The sequence below is a fragment of the Eumetopias jubatus genome, unplaced genomic scaffold (genome assembly GCF_037043125.1).
Source record: "Eumetopias jubatus isolate StellerSeaLion01/CBP00866 unplaced genomic scaffold, mEumJub1_p1.0 scaffold_17, whole genome shotgun sequence".
Classification (NCBI taxonomy): domain Eukaryota; kingdom Metazoa; phylum Chordata; class Mammalia; order Carnivora; family Otariidae; genus Eumetopias; species Eumetopias jubatus.
Window position 1 is genome coordinate 36,639,334 of NW_028274823.1, and position 25,288 is coordinate 36,664,621.

Genomic DNA, 25,288 nt, shown 5'->3' on the forward strand with positions numbered 1-25,288 from the left:
CTCAGAAATGCTAAATAGATTGGCCAAGAGCACACCTTTAATAAGTAGCAGGACCAGAAATCAAGGTCCAGTTGACCACCAAGTCCATTTCTTTCCACTACCCTCTGACTCTTTGTTGTTCTTTAAAATGTTTGTGTACAATACTACTGCTAGGAATTTAGCTCTATATCAGCCTAAGTGCACAAAGATTTCTCTAGGACATTTGCTGCAGGATTTTTTGTTGGAAAAAAGTAAAAGCAACTCAAACGTCCTTCAACAGGGGAATCACTAAATAAATTATGGCACATCCACAGTGTAGAATGGTTTATGACAATTTTTTAAAAACAAGGACAATCATCTCTGTATTAAAAGGGGTGGACAATCTAAGATATATTTAAGTAAAAAAGCACATAACAACAGTGTGCATAGTGTGTTCCTCTTTGGGTAAATTTCAAAAGTATATATTTACCTATACATAAAACATTTCCATAGAAATATAAAAGCAACTTAATAATGGTCACCACTAGGTGATGGAAGGAGTAGTGGTCAGGGTGCATTGGGTTCTACTTGAAACATTTTTTATAGATATTTTTCTTTTTTGAGATATATTTCACATACCATAAACTTCACACATTTACAGTGTACAATTCAGTTGGTTTTAGTATATTCGCAGGGTTGTGAAACCATTACACTTATTTAATGTTAATTCCAGAATATTTTCATCACCCCAAAAAGGGCATACCATTAGCACTCACTCCTTACTCCTTCATATCCCCAACCCTGGCAACAACTGATCTATTTTTTGTCTGTAAGAATTTTTATATTATTGACATTTTATAGAAATGGAATTATAACATATGTGGGCTTTTGTGTCTGGCTTCTTTCACTTAGTGTAATGTTTTCAAGGTTCGCCATATTGTAGTATTATCAGTATTTCATTCCTTTCTATAGGTGAATAATATTCCATTGTATGTGTATATACCACATTTTATTTATGCATCCATCAGTAGATGGATGTTTGAGTTGTTTCCATTCCTTGTCTACTATAAATGCTGCTATGAACACTTGTGCACAAGTTTTTTTCTTCTTCTTTTTTCCTTTTCTTTTTTTCTTCTTTTCCTCTTTTTCTTTTTTTCTTTTCACATCAGCAGTCTAACACATGCTTTTTTGGGAGTGTCATCACTGCAGTGTGCACGAGTTTTTGTGTGGACATGTATTTCCAATTCTCTTGGGCATATCTAGGAATGGAATTGCTGGGTCATATGATAACTCCATGTTGAACTTTTTGAGGAACTGCTAAACTGTTTTCTGAAGTAGGTGACCCATTTTATATTTTCCTTCATTTTTGGAGGATCATTTTATTGGGTATAGAATTCTTGGTTGGCAGCCTTTTTCAGCATTTTGAAAATGTCATGCGACTGTCTCTGACCTCCACGGTTTCTGATGAGAAGTCAGTTGTTAATATTATTGAGGATCTCCTGTAGGGGTTGAGTCACTTCCCTCTTGCTGCATTCAAGATTCTCTTTGTCTTTTGACAGTTTGATTATAATGAGTCTAGATATAGATCTCTGTGAGTTTATCCTACTTGTAATTTGTTTAGCTTCTTAGATATGTGGATTAATATTTTTCCATTGAATTTAGGAAGTGTTTCTTTCAAATATGCTTTCAGCCCCTTTCTTTTCTCTCCTTCTGGGACTTTATTATATATATATATGCTGTTATGATTGGTGCTGTCACAGAGATCTCTGAGGCTGTTGGGGTTTTTTTTTCTTTCATTCTTTTCTTTCTGTTCCTCAGGCTGCATCACCTGAATAATCCTATTTTCAAGTTTGCTGATTCTTTCTCCTAGCAGCTCAAATTTGTTGTTAAGCCTAACGAATTTTTCATTTCAGTGACTACTTTTCAATGTCAGAATATCTTTTTTCTTTTTAATAATTTCTATAACTTTAATTAGTTTTTTAATTGATATTTAGTAAGACATCCTTCTCATGCTTTCCTTTAGTTCTTTAAACATAATTTCATTTAATTTTTTGGACATATTTTTATACCTGATTTAAATCCTTTGTCCAAAGGTTCCAACATCTAGGCTTATTTAGCAACAGTTTATGTTGAATGTTTTTTTTTTCCCCTGGTATGGGCCAAACTTTCTTATTTCTTTGCATGTCTGATAAGTTTGCCGCTTAAAACTGGACATCTAAAATAATATAATATGGCAACACTTGAGATCATATTTTACCCTTCCCTAGGGTTTGTTGTTGTAGTTGTTTGCTTGTAGAGTAGTTTCCTGAATTAATCCTGTAAAGTCTGTATTCTTTGTCACCTTTGGCCAATGATAGCTCCCCTTGGTTAGCTAATGATTAACCAGAAATTTCTTTAAATGGCTGGAACCAATAAGTCTCCCAACTTCTGCCAGTGGGGTCTGTGTGTGTTTTGAAGAATACTTTTAATGTTCAGGCAAGTAATTTACAGCTCTGCCTTAGTCTTTATTTCCTGCTTACAAAGAGCCTCAAGACCAGCTAGTGACAAAAGCTTAGGGTGGGGCCTTCTTAGGTTTTTCCTCGGCATATACACAGCGTTGGCATATGTACAACTTTACACATGTGCATGGCTTTCCTGATTCCCAAGAATGTGTTAGAGCTTTTCAAAGCCTCCAGTGGACATCTCATTCCCTACCTTTTCCTTTTAACTTTTTTGATCAGCTTCTTGTTAACTCCAACTTCTATTATGCCTCAGGAAACTGTGTTGTTAATCAACTGTGACTGATTGTCTTCAGCAAACACTCCCAGGAAAAAGGCTGTTGAAATGAGAGTGGTCTGAGTCATGTCAAATAAAGACAAGCTTTGCAACTGAGCATTTCTAGGGAACCACCAGACAGGTCAAATAATGACAATTCTCTAAGAAAGGTGTTTTTGGGGAGCCAAACCCATTCTGCCTCTTCCAGGAGTTGCCAAGCTGCTGGTTTTCACTGTTTGAAGCAGCTCTTTCTCTTCAAGACTTCTAAGAATTTTGCAGAGGAGAACGGGAATAGGACAAATTGAAACACCACAAATCTTACTGTTCTTACTGAGATTCAGCCATTTATCTTGAAAGAACCCTTTATGGATTGTTGCCAGTCTTTGGTTAATTTCTAGAGTTTTGAAAATGTTGATTGTGGCAAGTTTTGTCAGTGTTCTTGTTGCTTTTATGAAGGAGCAAATTTTTGGATGTTCTTACCCTACCTTTCCTGCTGATGTTGTTTTCCGTAATATTTAAACTTTAAAAAAAATCCATAAACGTGTATAAATTTTATTTTATATTATTTTTTTAAAGATTTTTATTTATTTATTCATCAGAGAGAGAGAGAGAGCACAAGCAGGGGGAGCGGCAGGCAGAGGGAGAAGCAAGCTTCTTGGTCAGCAGGGACTCAATCCCAGGACCCTGGGATCATGATCTGAGCTGAAGGCAGATGCTTAACCGACTGAGCCACCCAGGCATCCCAACATGTATAAATTTTAAAATAAAAACAAATAATACATCAAATAAAGTAAATAAAAACATAAAGTAAATGTTGACAAAGTTCTGGGATCTTACAAATACTGTTTCTCTTTCTATGTAAGTTGGGGGTGGAGAATAAACTCTAATGTCTGGAAGGGTGGTTGTGGATCCATGTGTCCTAAACATAGGGTTTCCAGCTAAAATATAGGATTCCCAGTTAGAATTGAATTTCAGATAGAAGCAAGTAACATTTTAGTATAAGTATGACCCACATATCAATTGGGATATAATTATATTAACATTTCATTAGTTATTTATCTGTAATTCAAATTCAACTGAGAATTCAGGGTTTTGTCTGTTTTGGCTAAATCTTGCAACCCTACTCACAAATAATAGAAATTCTGGGACTGCAAGGAACAGGAAAGCCTTCCTGGCTCATGCTGAGGGAGAGTGCTCAGAGTGTGTTTCAGTTGTCAGCTAAAGCTATGGTGGAGTTAAGAGAGCCACTGACTGAATGTGACTTGAGAGCAGGTGACTTTCCAGCTGTGGGGATGGGGAGAAACAATGTGACCTAGAGGGAGGGGGGGAGAGGGAGAGACAGAGAGACAGAGAAAGAGAGAGAGAGAGAGAGAGGGAGAGAATTACCTGGGAAACTTTGATTTTTTATTTTAAAAATTTCTGTGCTACTTGACTATCTTACAGGTAAGCATTCCTTTAAATTTTTTTAAAATTAAACTTAGGGGTGCCTGGGTGGCTCGGTCAGTTAAGCATCTGCCTTCGGCTCAGGTCATGATCCAGAATCCTGGGATAGAGTCCCGGGATTGAGTCCCGCATCAGGTTCCCTACTCAGCAGAGAGCCTGCTTCTCCCTCTGCCCTTCACCCTGCTCATGCTCTCTCTCTCTCAAATAAATAGATAAAATCTCTAAAATTAAACTTAATTTTTTTAAATCAAAGTTTTCATTGAAGTATAACACATACAGAAAAGTGCACAAATCATTAGTATACATCTCAATAGTCTCATTAATGATAATGAATCCTTGAGTTTATGTTAATTAACACTACATTCATGTTTTAACCAGATTTGAGATGGAGCATGTAGCTTTGAAAGCTTTTTTTCTTATATTTTTCCTAGAATCCTTACCTCCTCTTAGAGACTTAGTTGCTCCCCAGCCCCCAGGATTTCACTCATCTTAAATCTGCATACTGAAGTATTTGTTTTTCCTGGACTATTATATATCAACTGTCAAATACTGGTTTGAATTGTGATCTGTCTTGATCTGGATGTGCCCTGTCTCCTCAATTTTACTGTGATTTCCTTGCTGTAGGAACCAAGTGTGTTTATCTTTACACCCCCACTCCCTAGCAGGGAGGGAACTGTTCAGCCATTCACTGAGTTTTGAACGATAATGGTGATGACTGGCATTGATGCCTAATGTATAGAATTAGCTCCTTAGTAGTCCTTGGATTGTCCAAGCTTGATTCTAGTTGAGTCAAACAGAGAGAGTTCTTCCTGAGTTCTTTTTAGCCCTAGGATTGTTTTCTGTTCTAGTGGGACTTGAGGCAGAGCCATGGGTTTGAGCTGCTCATAAAATACTTCCTACATTGTTGCCAATGCCAATCTCCCATCTTTCCCCAACCTCACATGGGAAGATTGTTATAGGCAATTTCCAAACACTTGAGGCTTATTTGGAAACCTTTGTATCCAGAGAACTAAAACCTGCCTGCCAGTTGAACCCTTGGATAGTGAGGATTCCAAATCTTGTTTGATTAAAAAAAAAAAAATGTACTGTTGACTTTAAAACGTAACCAGAAAACTAATACAATGCAACTTAAAATGCTTTCAGTAGGCTTTCTTACCACAGCATCCCAGTTCCTTTAGAAGATAAGCAGCCCCTAATAAAAATGCGTTAAGAGATTTTTGTCTTGAAACTTTTGAAATTTTGTCTTGAACTTTTAAGATGGTTCCTGTTAATTTTGTTTTATTTTCATATAAATTTACCCCAAGTTTTATTCTATTCTTATTTTCAGACCCCTCATTTATATGCATGTCAAGACTATAGGAATTGAGTTATCTCTATGCCCCTCAGGTATTTTTCATTTTTTTGTTTTGTTTTTTTACATGGGGCTTGAACTTACAACCCTGAGATCAAGACCTGAGCTGAGATCAAGAGTCGGAGGCTTAATGGCAGACAGAACCACCCAGGTGCCCCAGTATTTTGCATTTTTAATTGAAATCAGAGGTTTACCTCAACCCAGAATGTACAGAATATCTTCCTAGCTAAGAACTGGGAAAGAAGCTCAGGGGTGGGCCATTTTCAGCACATTAATGCAGAGGCTATTTTGTTGTTGTTCATAATCCATTATATGTCCCTTAGACAAGAGCAATTTTCTTTCACGGTTCTCCTGGTCTAGACACACCTTTCCAATCAGATTTATTCCATAAATCAGGGAGGCCTTTACTTCTAATGATAAGGAAGAAAATATTTCATAGAGTTCTGTTATTGGCTAAACCCCGCAACTCCAGCTGAAACCAGAGTGGCTTTTCTATAGAAAAATCAAGACAAGTTATATTTACTTGAATCTTTTCAAGAGCAACAATACTTTCCACATATTCTCAAAACCTCAGGAGTCAGGCTGCCTGGCTCCAAGTACATCTCTGGAACTTAACAACTCTATGTCCATGTGATGAGTTTTTCTAACCTCTTCTGGTTCCTCATCTATAAAAATGAATTTCATAGAGGTGTGATGAGGGTCAAAGGAATACTGAGATAAAACACTTAGCACACAATGCAGCAGAAGCTCAGCAGATGGTAGCTATTGTTTTCATTGTATTTGGCTTCTTGTTCAAACCCACTGAGTATCTGAAGACAAAAGAGAACTATCACCAAGTCTTTTAAACCTCTGTCCTTAGCAATACTCATATTTCTGTTAAGGCCTTACTGTTTTGCCAATTAAATTGCAGTTATGTCTTCTCACTTGTACCCCACAAATAAGACCCTTCTCCATTTCTTGTAATCAAATATGGCAAAATCTTTCCAGCAGAGAACTAGGAAGAAGGGTTGAAAGGGAACAAGACCAAAATAAACTAAACAACCTTTGTCTTTTTTTCCAAGTATTTCTGGCAACGCAAGACTGGTGTTAATACTAGTTAAACTGAGTGCATTCAGAGAGATACAGGGAAATGCTTATCTTCACGCTGAGTTGAAATTTTCATCTCAGTAGGGTATATACACATTAAACACTGTGGCATTAGGGTGAGCTGCTGGTACTCTCCCAATATTAGCCTTCCTGTTAAAAGAGGCTGAGGAGTTATTGTGAAAGTCTTTTTTTTTTTTTTTTAATCTGCATAAATTCCAGGCAAGATACACCCTGGGGTTAAGTAGAAATACTCCTAGTCAGGGGGCAGAGAACAAGTCTTTGTATGACCACAGAAGTTAAATGTACCAACGAATATTACTAACAATAACTAACAAGCACCCCTGGAAAATTATCCCAAAGGTTACCCAGACAACAAATACATAACAGGACTGATGACATATGGCCCAGCAGGTGTGTGAAGTCTGTCACGTCCTAGGGCAATCATCCCAGATGAAGAAACCAATGGCAACCTGCAGCTCTTATATTCATGTTTCTCAGGCAATGAACAGTGTTGTCCACTTTGACTATAATGGGATTAATCCTCCCTCATTTTGCACAAAACTACTTATTAAGGGATGGCCAAGATAAATCTGATGAATTTTCTCCTTGGCTACTTTTCCAGTGGATACTTTTCTCTTCACTTGCTATCTTACAAAATTTTGAGAAATCAAGGAAGTTGGCTATGACCTGTGGAAACTTCTGGATTTATTGTTAGAAGGCACATCAAAATACATAAATGCTATTATCCACAGTTGTGCAGTGAACAACATATGCAGCTGTACATGATGACCCTGAATGATTATCTGTTCGTGAGTCTGGAAGAACTGAGTATGTGTAATTCAGCCCCTTCCTCCTACTTATTTGGGATTCACCTTTCTATAGAGAGATCCTTTATATTATAAATTGTACAAGGGAACCCTCCTTCCCCCCGGAGGACTGCAGATTTCCAGTTCTATCTATGATTGATTAGGTAAGTTTAATTCTGGGATACAGTATTAGAAAGCCCTCTTTTGCCACAGAGCTAAATCCCATTCTCCAAACAGCTTGCTCCTTTTGGCCTTTGTCTGATTCTCAAGTCTTTTCTCAATGGATGCGGAGCCTAGGCGGAGAAACAGACAGTAATATATACTGACCCTTTAAAATCCCAACCTTCATCATTTATTGAGCTACTACCATGTGCCAGGCTCTCTAATTGCATCGTCTCATTCCATCCTCACTATGCCTGTGAATTTGGCATCGTTATCCCCATTTTAAGAAGAATTAAGGTCAGAGACATTCAGTGAGTAGGGGTAGAGCTGGGATTTAAGCCCACAGCCCTCTGACTCCAAAGCTCACCCTCTTGTGGTTTCCAAATAATTTTCAAGGGCAGCACATTCTTTTTCCCCCTAAAAATGAAGTATTTCAAGCCAACACCGGGACAGAAAAGCGGGGGCGCTCCGGCTCTCCTGTGGGGGGCGCTCAAGAGACCCGTCTCTGTCTCCCTCTGTTCCCCGTGGTAACCCCAGCCTTGTCCAAGGTGGCTTTTCTGAGCAGTTGGCAGACGACTGCCTCTCTGGATGGCTAAGGGATCTTTGCAACGAGGTCGCTCACGCTGGGGGGACTGCCAAGAGGTGGGTGATGGTCTCAGTTGTCAGGCCCGGGGACAGCCCCGGGGACAGCCCCAGGGAGCTCAGGCGCATTCCTGGGAACCAAACCCCTGCCTCACGTGCTCTGTGCCTCGGGCCGCTCTGGTCCCAGCCTGCCAGGCTGTGAGGACAGCTCGGCTCTCCTTAGGCTGCCCCCTCAGGCCAGGCTGGGCTAATCCTTCGCCAACGCGGGCGGTGCCGAAGGGCCGACGGGAAGGGCGGAGCTTCGGAGAAGCTCCTCCTCAGCGCACGTGGATGCGGAGGGGCACGAGGCACGGAAGAACAGTCAGTCACATGTGTTAGTCTTCCTTTTTGTGCGAGTGAGAGGTCTAATGCACGAATCCTGCAAACCTGGGGAAGGACTTGGCGGTAGGGGAAGATTCCCGACTGCTGCCTGGGCTGGAGGGAGTGTTAGTGAGTTCGGCCTTACTGTGGGAGATCCGTCATGGCGCTGGCGCGCACGCACGGACGCCCCTCCGGTGGGGGGGGTGGGGTGGGCAGAGCTGGCCTCAGTCCCAGGATCGTTCTCTGAATGTTTTTTCCATTCCCTTCCTTTCAGAGGAGAATAATTTCTGAGCCTTTCTAGTAACCAAGTCTTTGTTCAGTAACTAAGAAACGTGGCTTTGTAGCAGCCTCTAATAATTATTCTCATGACTTTCATCTTAGGCAGCTTTTGCATTTCTTAATTAAGCAGAGACTGCTTCCATTTCAGAAGGGTTTTGTGATTTTAATTTACATCTTGATGGATTCTGCCTGTGCAAGCTCTGATGTTGCTTTTATTTCCGGACTAAGACGGTCGCTGACAAATGGTGCACTTGCCCATGCTTGTGTTGGTCTGAAGCTCGACGGAGGGCTCAGCTGCCCCCTTCAGGGATAGGGGGGAAATTCAGGGGGCTTCTACCGTGATGATCCTCCATGTGGAACAAATCCGTCCCCGAATTTGGTGCTTTAAAACAACTGTATTATTTTGCTTATGATTGTGTGAGTCAGATTTAGAAACGGTACGGCGGTCCCTGCGGAGGTCTCCCCAGCCGTCGCTCTCGGATGTCAGCCAGGGCTGCGGCCATCCCAAGGCTCGGACGAGCTGGAGGTCCAAGGCGGCTCACACACCTGGCTGACAACGACGCTGGCTGTTGACCGGGATCTCAGCTGGGGCTGACCAGACGCCCACGTGGGGCTTCTCCAGCCTGGCGGGCCCAGGCAGTCAGACTTCCCCACGGTGGCGAGCATCCTAAGAGAACCAGGTAGAAGCGGCGTAGCCTTTACTGGCCTCGCCTCAGAAGGTCGGCTGCATCACTTCCCCTGCATCCTGTTGCTTATAACCGAGGCACTAAGATAGGCCCAGGTTCAAGGGGAAGGAACACAGACCCCCATGTCTTGCTAAGAAGAGTGTCTAGAAATTTTTACACACTACCTACATTTTCTAGAATAACAGCTCCAAGAGAATTAGACTACTCCTCCTTTCCATTAATTTTCCAGCTATTTAAGTCCTGAATTTCCACTTACTTTTCTCTTTGTCCTATACGAGAGTTTATCCAGTTTTCCTTTTTTTTACCTTTAAATTCCCAGTTTACAGAGAAGAAAAAAATATATTTCTGCTATTTATCTATTTGTTCTTGCATGTGACAAATGTGTATTATGTGTTTAGCATTGTACTGGAAGCTGAATTACAAATGGGTGCCACCCCCAAGGAATGACCGATATGGCAAAGTGAGAAATAGAGCCGTGTGTTTTCAGTCATGTGCGTGCAACTTGCAATCATAATGACTATTCCAGGGATGAGAACAATATCGTGGGAATTGGAAGGCAGCAGTTATTTCTGAGATTGAGGGAAGAAGGAAGGAGAGGCAGGGTTTAAGGAGTCTCAGTGGGGCCAATCATCGTGGCTATTTCAGGCCTAGACCTCACAGCCGCCTGTAGAAAGAGATCCATTCTGGAATTTTTTACTTTCTGCTCTCTGCCTACAGGTCTACCTGGGAGGGAATGGATGTCAATAGATGGTATTTGACGAGAAACCCAAGACTCAGAGTCTAATGAAGCTATAAAGTATTTCAAATATACAAGACTCTGGCTTTGCCATGTCTGGCCCACTCTGCAACTTAAATGCAAACAACTCAATGTGATCAGTGAAGTGTCTAAATGGGCATGTCTCTTTTCCTGTGTTCACTGATGTGAACTGATCACAGCACTGCTGAGCCCCTACCGTGCTCCGGGAACATGCTAGCCATAATGGATGCACTGGTGAACATGATATACTGTAGCAACCTTGCTTTTGGAACATGGCTCTGTTTTGGTCCAATGTGTCAGATCTGAACTTGCATAAAGGACTAGAATTGATTAGTATTCAACTCAAAACCAGGTGGGAGTATTCACTTCTGGAGGGAATTTGACTTGGTTTGAATAATGTAAAAAATTGTCCACCCCGCGCATGGTGAGAAGGACACCACTGGAACCATGTGGGGAGTCCTAGGATGCTGGTGTCCCTGCTGGGACCACTGAGACTTTCTGGTCCCATGGGACTCAGTGGGGATTCCCTAGCTGCAGCTTGTTGCCAGATTAGATGCTGACTTTGATAAGCGTGCAGAGAGCAGAAAGCTCCAAAGGCACACCAGCCCCAATCTTTCTTTTTTTTAAATTTAATTTAATTTAATTTTTAAATAATTTTTTATTGTTATGTTAATCACCATACATGACATCATTAGTTTGTGATGTAGTGTTCCATGATTCATTGTGCATAACACCCAGTGCTCCACGCAGAACGTGCCCCCTTTAATACCCATCACCACAGCCCCAATCTTTCTTCCAGGGGTCATGGAGGAAAATCAACTGGCCATTAGTGGAGCACTCATGAAAACAAGCCTCCTTCTTAAAACAAAAGCTAACAGACTTCAGGTCATAGAAAAATCTCAGTAAACAAAGAAACCCTCAACGTTATATTCACCTTCATTCTTCTGATCAAAATAATGACTCCCCTCTCTTTTTGTAAGAAGTGTGTCTTAGTCTACTTTTAAGATGTATATTTTACATTGTTTACTGTGATTTGCCTTGTTTTCAAAATGTGTATTCAAATCATTTTTCAGAAGTGTGGTTACTTGTGAGCAGAAAAGTCTCCCTTTGCTGTAGATTCTAAAAGAATATCTGGAAGGGTGGAGTGGGCAGAGAAAAGTGGAGTTCATTCATGTATAAAGAGAATATCTAGGGGCGCCTGGGTGACTCAGTCAGTTAAGCGTCTGCCTTCAGCGTCATGATCTCAGAGTTCTGGGATCGAGCCCCACGTCAGGCTCCTTGCTTAGCCAGGAGTCTGCTTCTCCCTCTCCCTCTGCCCTGCTCATGCTTTCTCTCTCAGTCTCTCAATAAATAAAATCTTTAAAAAAAATAGAGAATCTAAAACTGCTATTTTAAGAACTGAGGTTTGGTAGTACCTGGCTACTGCTAGTGGTCAGCTCTTGCCCTTCTTCCCACGTGCAGTGCTTATATATTCTATAAGGGCAAAAGGCCTATTTCAAAATTTCTGAGTCTGAGGCCTTTGATCAAACTGTCACCTGTTGGACCTCAGCCCCCTGATCATCTGCCTGGAGACTCTAGGATTAGAGGTAATGGTAGGAAAATTGGGGATATGGGCATGTGCTGCTTATTTCTTTCAGCCTTCCAGAAAGGGAAGTCTCAGGGACAAATTTAGATGAAAAGAGGGTTGCCTGGATGCAGGAAGGGAAGAAAATAAAGTTTTCTAATACACTCTTTCTGCTTGTAACCTGCCATCTAAGTTGACTTAAAGTCCCATAATTTAGATATTTTCAAGGCTAGAAATCCCAGTTTTGTCCAGAATTGATCCCCTCTTCCTCCCAAAAAAGGGAGGGAAGAAAGAAATGTAGCACTAGGAGGTAAGACTGAAAAGGCTGAGACAAAAGCAAATGTGATTCTCCACACTTCCCCCAATAGCTCTCGTCACATCTTCACAAGAGATGCAATATGGCTTGGATGTGCTGGGGAAGGCTGGGGTTCCCATGGTGCCTCCCCTCCTCTGCCCTGCAGCCCCTCACCCCCACCACAGGGCTACTGTATCAGTTGTCTCAAAGTGGAGGTCATGCAACTTCGGGCTTGAGGTGGGAGAGCACAGAGAAGCATTGTGAGGAGACAGGGCTGGTGGGACGCAGAGACCTCATTCAAACAAGATCGTCGTAGGCCAATACTGATCCCTGGAATCTGCCAGGAGTGAATTCCAGACTTGGCTGAAGGAAGCCTGGGACACTCAAGCTCTAAGGTGGTCCCGAGGCCATAGAATTTGTACCTGTAGGAGGTGGGCTGCTAAATCCCAACAGGTTTCAGGGGGACACGCTTCAGTGGTCACCTCAGAGGTGGCCACAGAGGCCAAGGAGGCAGGGGAGGCCCTCTGGGAGAGCAGAACCACAGATGGCTGGATTGGCTTGGTCATGCTCTTTCTGTCTTGCAGGAAATAATATGTGCTAGGGACCAGGGGTGACCGTTTTTATTGGATTTATCTTGTTTTTTTCTTGATGAGACTTTAGGTTATTTTTACTCACGGAGGGACATTTTGTATTTTGTGGTAGGATGAGCTTGTTTTGAATAATGTGTTGAACATGGGATATGGATGGACGTTGGAACAACAAAGAGGTGGACTGTGGAAGACAGTAGTTGGGTAGGTGTCAGACCAGTGATCTTTTTCCTTTTCTTTCTTGCCAGCAGGGCCATTGTTTTGCTTGAAAGTGACTCAGGCCAGGGGGCGCTCTTCCTAATCTGAGGGATAACACTGTTGTTTCACACTCGATGTGGTAATCCCATTCCCTCTGCCCTCTGCCAATGGTTGGTTTTACCTATGAGTCTGAATTTCATTCCAGCTGTGGAGGAGTAGTGGGTTTCTGAGGAAGGTTTCTTCAGAGACAGAGAGGAGGGGAGAGGAAGAGAGAGAGAAGACACAGCTTCTTTTGCTGCCGGAAGTTATTTCTGGATATAACTCCTGGAATGGCTGCAGTCTTCTTGGATCTACACGGTGCTCTCCCATGGACTGTCTGTTACAGAAAGAACCCAGGTCCTTGTTGGTGTCACTGAGTCTGTTTGACCCAGCGCCATGTTTCTTGTGATAGAAAATAATAAATTATTCTTATTTTTAAAACCAGCTGAATTAGACCTTGTAATTACTTGCATTCTAATTCCCATTGAGCATAAAGAAGGAAGACTACAGGATGCATGGTAATTATATTCAGAATCTGTATCTCTGGGCTGGTGAGGGAAGGTCTGACAGAAGAGCCCTGTGGGGAAATTACTGTTTCCTTGCTTGGTAAAAAAGTAGAAGAATGGTGTTGTCTTCTAGAAATTATGATACAAATTGCAGTAAAGGGTTATTTGTCTTTAGAGTCACTGAATACTACTTCTGAAAGAAACAATACGTGGTCTGATTAGATTTTTGGAAGGGTCACTTCTGAGGAGATCTGTGCCATGTTTTTCTTTTAGAAGCTCATTTCCAAACAAGGAGGATCGGAGGCAGGTTATTTGTTGTTTTTTCCCTCCTTCATAAGAAGAAAGCAGCCTGCGTCCTCACTTGAGCTGAGCGGGATAATAATCTCAATAAAACCTCCGACTTCTTAAGAGCAATTTCTCTCTGCTGAAAAGTTCCAAGCGGCTTACCTGAATTAGATCTTTCACCCCGTCACAGTGCATCTATCCTTGGGAGAACAAACAGCTACTCCTGCTAGGTCCCTACCCCCCACACTGATTGCCAGCTTGCTTTATGTAAGTAAAAATCAGATTTAAAGTTCAAAGTGGGGGATGCTACTCAGCAGAGAGAACAAGCTACACCACTTTCAACAACATGGATGTGTCTCACAGGGGAAAAAGAAGCCGGACATGGAAGAGAACATACTGTGTGATCCCTTAAAGCACCAAAGCAGGCAAAACTCACCTCTGATGTGGGAAGTCGGGACAGTGGCTGGCTACCCTGAGGCGGGGATATATATATACTGCTGGCAGGGGGTGTGAGGGAGCCTTCTGGGTCACTAGAAAGGCTTTGATTCCTGATCGGATCGTTGGTTCCCTGGGTGCGTATATTTTGTGAGAAGTCGTGATTGCGCAGTGCTTTGGGGTTTGTGTGTGTGTGTGTGTGTGTGTTATAATTCAATAAAAAGTTTGCTTAAAAAAATTACAAAACTCACCCTTAGAGGATATCTACTGAAATCCATGTATTTAAGAAAAACATGAGACAGCAGAAAATGAGAAGTTAGAGCTATTGCTTGATTTCTCCTTTGTATTCATTTTATTCACCCTAAAGCTGTTCAAACACCTGTTTTGGTCAGGGCTGTTGTTACAAGTGATAGAATCAGAATTCCAATTAGCTTTATTTCATAGGGAACTTGATTGAGTCACAAAATCTAAGGAAATGTTGAAACACCAAGCCTGGGAAAGAGCAGGGATGCAGATGGGTCTTAGGAATGACCAAAGCCAGGTTCTCAAAGAGCATGAGGACACTCTCTCTTGTCTCTGCTGCTCTGTCGGTATGTTGTCAGCTTCCTTCTGTTTGCTTGCAGACTGGGTAATTCCACGTGGCCAGAAGAAAACATCCAACTCTGCTGTGTACCTTCCAACTTCACTCACTAGAGGGAGACTGTCAGCATGGAGTCCCCAAATTCCCAAGCAAGGGAGTTAATAGCCTGCTTTGGACTGGGTGTCAACTCTTGTACAAATGAACTGTGATTAGGTTTGGTGGGTCATGTAAAACACACACACACACACACACACACACAGAAACACATACAGCAGTTCCCATAAGAAACATGGGTGGGGTGAGCGGCAGTTTCTAGCAAAACAAGTATGGTGAGTGTTGGGCTGCCAGTCCTTATAGATCTTTGCTAGAACTCTTAGCCTTGTTACTTTCCACAACAAGATGGCAATTCTATAAAGAATAGCTAAGAGGGTTGCCTGGGTGGTTCAGTCAGTTAAGTGTTTGCCTTCGGCTCAGGTCATGATCCCAGGGTCCTGGGATCGAGTCCCACATCAGGCTCCTTGCTCAGTGAGGAGTCTGCCTCTCCCTGTGCATGTGCTGTCTCTTTGTCTCTCTCAAATTAAAAAATCTTTAAAGAACAACTAAGAATTAGGATTAATTATTCAAGATTCAAATAATGTTTCATATTTGCAAATATTTCTGTTTCTTTTTAGCAAATGTGTTGAGAAGGCTGGCACAGGCTAGAGGGGCTGTGATTTTCTTTTTTGTTGTTGTGCCAGAGAGACCCTTGTTCTTTGGGATTCCTAAGGATGAGAGCCTCTCTTAGATGTCAGAGGTCAAGACAGAGCAGGGCTGAAGCCTGATTCCTGGGCCCCATGAAGAATGGCTGAGGATTCTTTAATAGCATTTCTGAAGCATCGTCTATGCTTCAAGCACTCTGCAGGTGATCAGAGTATGAAAATTCAACACCCCGTTTCCTCTGGTTTTCTCAGTCTGACCAGAAGCTGTTTGAATCCTGTCATCATCTCAACCCATTGACTCCAACCTTATTTAAGAAAAGTTTCTTTTTTCGGAATTGGCTGGGAAATGTTTACCAAGCCTCTCTTGTACCCTTTGCCTGTTACCAGTAACACATGTAGGGACATGATTGTCAGGATTGGGAGGTCAACAGACCTGGCTTTAAATCTTGGCTCCCTACTTGCTAACCGTGTCACCTTGTGATGCATTCACTCTTTGTAAGCCTGTTTCATTATCTATAAAATAAGAGTAATACTAAAGCCTGTGTCATTTCAGGTCGTTGTGAGGATCCAGTGAGGTTTTTTTTGTGAGGCTTTACACGTGCAGCCCTCTGCACTTGACCTGGCACAGAGAGGGAGGGCACTCATTTAATATTAGCCACCACGGTATCTTAACATTACTGTAATTCTGTGTCTCTCCAAAGGCCCTGGTATTCCGCCTTTGTGTTTGCCTGTGGTACAGGCCTGTTAGACCATGTGCTCCTTAGGACAGGGGCTGAGATTTACTTATCTTTCTAATGCCCTCAGCAGTAGCCTGAGGCCTCCATAAACATGCAATTGTTATTTGCTGAATTGACTATGTGTGTGTCGGACCCTTAGTGACCTCTGAGTTCATTCTCTCATATAGGAATCCAGCAGCTCTGCAGAAAGGACTTTGCATGCAAATGCCCACAGAGCCCTCCAAGCTCTGCCACCTCAGGCCACATGGGTATTTGCCTGTTGGAAGACAGGAACTGGAAGCTTTCCTTTCACGGGCTTGTCTAATTATGGTGGTGATGGTGACAGTGGACACGGAAGTCGGGGAGATGTGGCAAGGAAGAGCACCGGGTTGCAAATTTGAGCGTGCATTAGAATCACCTAGAGGGTTTGGGAAAACACAGATTACTGGGCCCCATCTTGGTAGGTCTGGGGTGGGCCTGAGAATCTGTATTTTTAACAAGTGTCCAGGTGATGCTGATGTGGTTGGCCCGGGACCACACTTCGAGCACCATGAGGCTCATAAAGCAATGGTTCTCAAGCCTAGCTCTACAGGAGAATCACCTGGGAGCCCCAGCAGAGATGAATCAGAATCTCTGGGACGTGGGTCCTGGGTTGTATTTCAGTGCTCCAGCTGATTCCACTGGGCATCCAGAGTTATAACCAGCGCGTTACATCAACCAAGACAAATGGAAAATTTAAGAGACAGAGATAGGGGCCTGGAGAACCTTGCACTGAGGGAGTATACACTGAAATCCTCAGATGTCACTTAGGCGTGATCAGTACTGACTGCCAAATAGCGGAAGAAGCCCCCCCGTATCTGTGGGGGCTCAGGTGTTGAAAGTGAGGAAATTGTTCAATTAGGCAGTTTGCGAATGTGCTGGGCACATGCAGCTGTGGAGGATGCCACCAGTGAAGATGCTTCAGTGTAATTGGGAAGATGCCCTGTGGGCCCCAGTTAGTGCTGAACGTGGTGAAGACTGAGCTCCGGCTGGGACCCTCCTCACAGGCCTCGGCTAACGCAGACATGGCCCCACACGGAGACCCCAACCATCAGCCTCAAGTCCCTGCACAAGCCTGGGATTCTGACCGCTGTCTGGAAACCTAGCCACTTTGTTACCGGTAAGTGTTCTTTTTTCTCTTGTTAAGTTTCCAAATGTACTTTTTTGATGGAAATGTATCTCTAGCTGATTAATAATCACCTACATTTATGGTGCACTGACGTCTGTTGAGGTTCACGAATTATTTTACTTAACCCTTCTAAAGGCCTGTGAATTAGGTACTCTTATTATTACGGCTTTATAGGAAATGGAAGCACAAAGTGGTTAAGTAACATGTCAAAGTCACATATTTAGCAAGCAGCAAAACCAAGATTCAAAGGCACATTCTGGCTGCAGAGTCTTCCACTCCATCAGTGGCGACGGCAGTGGTGTGGTCTGGAGACCCTTTTGGGGGTGGGGGTGGGGGTAGGAATGAGATCAAAACTCACGCCATAACACTAAGAAGTTATTACATTTCACTTTCATTTTTAGGAATTTTTCCAGAGAATAGATGATGGGTGACGAGAACATAGTTTTGTATTCCTGTATTAAAATGTTCTCAGTTTTAATTTCTAACACGCTAAATGTTGATAGATAAAACCTGCAGAAACCAAAGCTCCTTGGCGTTATCAACACTTTTAAGAGTGGTATTGGAGGGGCGCCTGGGTGGCTCAGTCGCTAGGCGTCTGCCTTCGGCTCAGGTCATGATCTCAGGGTCCTGGGATCAAGCCCCACGTCGGGCTCCCTGCTCCGCGGGGAGCCTGCTTCTCCCTCTCCCACTCCCCCCTGCTAGTGTTCCCTCTCTTGTTGTCTCTGTCAGATAAATAAAATCTTAAAAAAAAAAAAAAAGTGGTGTTGGAGTCCCCAAGAGCAAGAAGTTTGAGAACTGGTACTTCTGTGGTGAATGAGATCACCCACATGAAGTGCCAACCGGGGAGGGGGGTTTGGTCCCATGCAGCCCAGCTCCATTTTACAGATGGGGAAACTGAGGTCCATATTTCATGCAGCTTGCCTAGAGGCACACAGAGGGCAGCGCCAGAACCAGCACCAGGCCAGCTTCTATACTTTTTGGTTCTTATTAAAAGACACATGGAAGCATATGAAACATTTCAAGAGTTTATTTGATTAAACTGATTTGAATCGAGCAGCATCCAGTCTGGCAAAAGAAAGGAGCCCTGAGGAGCTGTGCAAAGTGAAAGACTGTTCCGGAAAGGAGCAGGAGCAAGGTGATTATACCGGGCAAAAAAAAAAAACGTGTTGTTTATTGCAAGGCTACTTTCCTTTAGGGGGTGGAAGGAGTCTGTCAGGCAGGTTTCCTAACTGGTGTTGGTCAGGTGATTCCTGATGGACTGGTTTAAGATTCCATCTCTGGGAAGTTGTAATTGAAGTGCCTCTGTTTGGTGCCATGGGACCTCGCAGAAGACCACTCTGGTTTTGGCCTGTTGGCTTGTTTTTAACAATTTTCACCGATGGGTTTGAGCTAGGAGACGATACCAAGTCTTTCTCACAGGTGTTCCTAGATTACCCAGGGATGCTAGAAACCCCCTTCTGCTTTCTGTGGCACATCCTCGGGGCACCTGGGTGGCTTGTCAGTTGGGCATCCGACTCTTGATCTCAGCTCAGGTCTTGATCTTGGGGTTGTGAGTTCAAGCCCTGTGGCAGGGTCTGTGGCATATCCTTGCATAGTAAGAAGGCTGAACCCCTGGTGGTTTTGGAATCTGTAATGTTCATTGTGCTCACATAGATTTCTCCTTTTAAGTAACAGTTCTTTTCTCAGAACATTTCAAATGGAATAAATATACATCAGTCAGCGTGGAGTGGCAATCAGCAATCAGCTCCCTGTTCATTCTGGCTGGTGACCCAGAGTCCCCCCCGCCCCCCCTCCCCAGTTCCCTGTAAAAGCAGCTCGGTGGCAGGACATCATGTGGGAGGCCTGGTCTCACCACTACCTGCTGTAACAGGCTTGATTTCTCTTAGAGTACAGATTCCTGAGATGTCTGTGATGAAGCTTCTCATTCTTTCCAAAATAAAGGAGGCCAGCAAAGTAAAGCCAGAATGAAAGAACTTGGCTCTTCCAAGGTGGATGTGCTTATGTCCGCCGAAGTTAATGAGCAGGAAGGTGGGCACTCCTCTGCCCTGTAAACACCCCATTCTTGCACGCCCCACCCCCAGAGCTGGTGGGGTGCATCCTCTCTGTCTTCACCCCCAAGAGCCATCTGCTTCCTCCCAACTTGCCCCAAGGCAACACAACTCTTGTGGGCTGATGGCACCCCCTGGAGGCCAGTGTGGGGAATTGTGTGACCTGCTTGGCAACCACCCAGGCCTTACCTCCCCTCTGAGGGGCTACTACTGCCCAGGTCAGAGTCCCTGCCTGTTCTGTCTCTTCCCAGGTACATTACATCCCCCCCCCCCCGCAACACACACACACACACTCACACTCTCCTTCTCTGTCTCTCTCTCTCATATGTGTGTACCCAGAGCCATGCACTCCCCTCTTTAACCCCTTAAATCATCTCCACGGTTAACCAGTTATTGCAGGGAGAAAAATAATTCCATCTCCCTTCTTCATTCCATTTATGTTGCCCAGATTTAACTCTGATCACATGTAACGAGACTCACAGGAGTGTTAGTGAAATTACTAAGGGAAAGAAATGGTACTGGCTTGTAAAACTGAGTGCAGACAAGAGATCATCCCACAGGGGCTTGATCTGGGTGCAACCCTGCAGGCTCCCAGGTGGAGTGAACAGCCAGGACATGCACAGGACAGAGGGATTTCCCTACTGTGGGGCTTTCTGTGCTAAAACTGGGACAGTTCTGGGAAAACTGGGACTTTTGGTCACCCTACTTCCAGGATTCCGTGGCAGCATGGGGCTCTCTCCCTCCTGCAGTCAGGAGAAGCAGAAGAGCTATGAGAGAGGACAGGAAGAAAACCAGCAACGCCTACAAGTTACGGGCATTTGGGGGACACCCACGCTTTCAGGTAGGAAGGTGTGCTAGTACCTGAGTTCCATTTAATGCTGGCCTAGGGCTGATTCCCTTTTTTTGAATCCCTCATAGTAAAATTCCCTAGATAAAAGCAATCCAGAATTTTTGCCAGAAAAACATTTGTGTACTTTATGACTCTAAATAGCATATGCATCTCATAAAGCTAAAAAGTAATGGCTACCTTTTTGTTGAGAAATAATTGACCTATAACATTAATTTCAGGTGCACAGCATAATTCAATATTAGTTTGTGGATTGACAAGTCTGGTTAACACCATTCACCATGCATAATTGCATTTTTTTTCCTTGTGATGAGAATTTTTTTTTAAAGGCTTTGAGAGGATTGGCGTTACTTTTTTTTAAAGATTTTATTTATTTATTTGATGGGGGTGGGGGGAGCAAGCACAAGCAGGAGGAGGGGCAGAGGGAGAGGGAGAAGGAGACACTCTGCCAAGCAGGGAGCCCGTTGTGGGACTCAATCCCAGGACCCTGGGATCATGACCTAAGCTGAGGTAGATGCTTAACGGACTGAGCCACTGAGCCACCCAGCCACCCTGTGATGAGAATTTTTAAGATTTACTCTCTTAGCAACTCTTGGATATATAATACAATGTTGTTAACTGTGGTCACTATGCTGTATATTACATCCCCGGGACATATTTATTTTATAACTAGAAGTTTGTGCTTTTTGACTACCTTCACCCATTTCACCCCCCCCCCTCAATTCCTGCTTCTGGCACTGTCAATATGTTCTCTGTATCTGTGAGCTTGTTTTTTTGTTTTGTTTTTTTTCAAATTTCATGTGTAAGAGAGATCATACAGTATTTCGCTTTCTATGTCTGACTTACTTCACTTAGCATAATACTCTCAAGGTCTGTCCATGTTGTTTGCAAAATGGCAAGATTTCCTTCTTTTTTATGGCTGAGTAACATTCCAGTTGATGTATGTAGTGTGTGTGTGTGTGTGTGTGTGTGAATTTATATATATCACATTTTCTTTATCCATACATCTATTGATGGACACTTATGTTGCTTCCATGTCTTGGCTATTGTAAATAATGCTGCAGTGAACATGGGGGTGCAGATATCTTTTTGAGTTAGTGTTTTTGTTTTCTTTATATAAGTACCCAGAAATAGAGTTGCTAGATCATATGGTAGTTCTATTTTTAATTTTTTGAGGAATCTCCATACTGTTGCCACAGTGGCTGCACCAATTTACATTCCCACCAACAGTGCACGAGGGTTTCCTTTTCTCCACGTCCTCATCAACAGTTGTTATCTCTAGTCTTTTTGATGATGTCCATTCTAACAGGTGTCAAGTGTCATCACATTGTGGTTTTAATTTGCATTTCCCTGGTGATTAGTGATGTTGAGCACTTTTTCAGGTACCTGTGGGTCATCTGTATGACCCACAGAAAAATGTCTATTCAAATCCTCTGCCCATTTTAAAATAATTGACATATAACATTAGTTTCAGGATTTAAATGGGATTGTTTCTTTGTTACTGAGTTGTATGACCTCCATATATGTATTTTGGGTATTAACACTTTATCAGATATATGATCTGCAAATATGTTCTCCCATTTGGTGGGTCGTCTTTTCATTTTGTTGATGGTTTCCTTTGCTCTGCAAAAACTTTTTGGTTTAATCTAACTTGTTTAGTTTTGCTTTTGTTGCCTTTGAAGACCAATGTCAAAGAGCTTACGGCCTATGTTTTCTTCAAGGAGTTTTATGATTTCAGGTCTTACATTCAAGTCTTTAATCCATTTTCAGTTAATTTTGGGGTATGGCATAAGATAATCCTGTTTCATTCTCTTGCATGTGGCTGTCCCATTTCCCAACACCATTTATTGAAGAAATTGTCCTTTCCCCATTGTATATCCCTGAAGCAATTGTTTATTCTTGAAACAAGAATATACAATTATAAAAAAAATATATACAATTATAAATTACAATTATAAATCCCAATTATATATTCAGTGTGTTTTCTTTGTCATTAATTGACCATATATGCATGGATTTATTTCTGAGCTCTCTACTCCATTGACCTATGAATCTGTTTTTATGCTAAAACCATACTGTTTTGATTACTACAGCTTTGTAATATAGTTTGAAATCAGGGAGCATAATGCCTCCCACTTTGGTTTTCCTTCTTAAGATTGCTTTGGTTATTTAGGGTCTTTTGTGGTGCCATGCAAATTTTAGAATTGTTTGTTCCAATTCTGTGGAAAAAATGCCATTGGAATTTTGATAGGGATTGCATTGGACCTATAGATGGCTTTTGGTTAATGGCTACCTTTTACTGAGCACTTACATGTACTCTGAAGAAATACACTGTCTTTTTATTATACCTAATTGGTAGATAAGAAAACTGAGTCTTAGGCAGATAACTTGCCCAAAGCAAATGGCAGAGAAACATTTGCACCCAGGTCTCTCTGACCGCCAAGCCTGTGTTCTTAACCACACGCATTTTTATCAAAACCACATATTGCTTGAAATTGAATAAATATTGTCCTCTACTCCCATCCCAATAATTTTTCCATAGTCTACAATTCATTCCCTAATAGTTTCTTGCCTGTGGCTTAGAATTTTGCTCTCTGATCAGTGCAAATGTCCTTCTGTAAGTTGCCCAGTCTGCTGGGAGAGATCACACTTGAGCTGTAGTCCTATGTTGGGCTGAGTGTTTCAGAGGCCCTTGGAGAGAAGCCACATGTGGTGGCTGGTGCTGATAGGGCAGGGGAATGACATCTTGGAAAAGGACCCCAAGTGCCTTATGGGGCAATGTTAGCTGAAGGACTTGGCGAAAGCTGTAGATTTTATCCTATCTGAATTCACTTTTTATTCCTTTATGTTTGCTATGTATTTCTTGATCCTTGACAGAAATTCAAACAACACAGAACAGAATGAAGCTAAAAGTGAAAATTTCTCTTGCTTTCTCCCCACCTCAAATCACACACCTCATTTAATTTTTCTGTAAAGATTCCCCTTCAAATAAACTTCACTCACATCCTTTTCTACTTCTAGGACTTACTCCTATGACCTTACTTTTTAAAGAATATTTAACTTCACCTATATGGGATGAGATCATATTAAGCTGCTGTTGCAGGGAAAGACAACAGATTTCTCTTTTGTAAATAAAGATCACCGGCAAAAAATAATCAGAGATTGAGTTGGAAATTCTTTAAGCCATTAGCATTTTATTTCCATTAGCTTCTAGAAACTAAATTAGCAAATTACGTTTTTTTTCCTGTAGCTCTAAATGGGGATCAAGTATGCCTGCATTCTTTCATTAAGAATTCGTCGAGTATTATTTCTGGTTGGCCATAGCCAGGCTGTGTACCATACCGTCTTCTCCAGTAGCCTGTTGATGCAGGAAGGAAAACTTGAAAACACAGCAGTCCTGGGTCATAGAAATCTGACGGGCGAGACCCCAAACTATTAGGCCCTCGTGATACGGGCAAACATATTCCTTCTTTCCCTGCTTGCCCAAAAGGTGGATCCCCTAAATTTTGGGGCACTCTGACCTGACCAATTTCTCTATGCTGTGGCCCCCAAACTTTAGGACTACCTCCGTGAAGGGGAGAAAGCCCGCATGTCCCGGAGATGGTGCCTCTCCTTTGCACTGCTGTGTCTATGTTCTGCAGGAAAACAAAAGACAAGTTAAAAAGAAACTGTAACCACAGAGCAGTGTTCAGTGCATATTTTTGTAGATCTCTTCCTAAGCTGTAATCTGTTATACTGCTGTGGTTTGTTTCAGTTCTTCCAACTAGCTTAAACTATTTGGTGGTTAAGCAGTTATGACCTTTCAGTGACTGAGCATGTAATGTGACAGCACATTTTTCTTTGTCATGCAGCGTGTTCTTTTTTAGCTCATATTTTTTGAATGGATCAACTTTGTTCCAATATCAAGGTTTCTCTTAAAACTACTCAGTCCTTGGGGCGCCTGGGTGGCTCAGTCGTTAAGCGTCTGCCTTCGGCTCAGGTCATGATCCCAGGGTCCTGGGATCGAGCCCCACATCGGGCTCCCTGCTCGGCGGGAAGCCTGCTTCTCCCTCCCCCACTCCCCCTGCTGTGTTCCCTCTCTCGCTGTGTCTCTCTCTGTCAAATAAGTAAAAAAAAAAAAACAAAACTACTCAGTCCTTGAGGAGCGCCCGGGTGGCTCAGTCGTTAGGCATCTGCCTTGGGCTCAGGTCATGATCCTGAGGTTCTGGGATCGAGCCCCGTGTCGGGCTCCTTGCTCAGCCGGGATCCTGCTTCTCCCTCTGTGTGCTGCCTTCCCTACTTGTGCTCTCTCTGTTAAATAAATAAATAAAATCTTAAACAACAACAAACTACTTAGTCTTTGTTACTTGAAGTGTCCTCACCTGAGAACTCAGTGTGTCAGGGTTTTCCACACTTGTAACTTGGGAGACATTGTGGGTTTTCCACTCATGTGTTGGGGGGAGGCCAACCTCGATTCAGGGCCCATCCCAGGGATGCAGGGAATTTCGGATTCCCCAGAACACAGTCACTTTCACAGATAAGGACACGCAGCAGGAGGGTATGTGGAAGACAGCTTTTGTTAATTACAATTTTGTTAATTACAATTTTCTTTTTTAAAAAAGATGTGTCTTTCATAAAAAATAGGCATCAAGCACTTACAGGGACTGTTCTAGGCACAGGGATGGGGGTGGGGGCGGTTACTGTGGTGAGAAAAGATGCACAGAGTCCCTGACCATATGTAGTTTACTTATCAGCAAGAAGAGCCCGATAATAAACAAGTACATGTTATTTACATTGTTGGGGTTTTAAAGTTAGAAATATAACATGCTTTTGTCACCAATTCAGATAATGCAGAGGAATATAAAGCGAGAAATGAGGTCTCCTTCCCAAGCTTCCTCCAATGCCTTCCTGATACATCACCCCTGTTGTAATTTAATGTTTTCGTTCCAGATTTTTCCCAAGCTTAGACAAACACATACTCCTATATTTATTGTGGGTGAGGGATCATAATGTACATAGTGCTTTAACTTTTTTCCTCCTTATCATGACATTACATGCAACTCTCCTCATCAGAACCTACTGCATTCTTTATAATGCCACAGTATGGATTTGCTAATCC

General features: G+C 42.7%; 1 non-coding gene across 1 annotated transcript; it reads right to left on the bottom strand.

The window, feature by feature from the left end:
- Positions 1-1,120: 1,120 nt before the first annotated feature.
- LOC114205521 (small nucleolar RNA SNORD104) lies at positions 1,121-1,165 on the bottom strand. The gene has a single exon (XR_003608413.1). It is a non-coding gene; the product is annotated as a small nucleolar RNA SNORD104 (small nucleolar RNA).
- Positions 1,166-25,288: the final 24,123 nt, after the last annotated feature.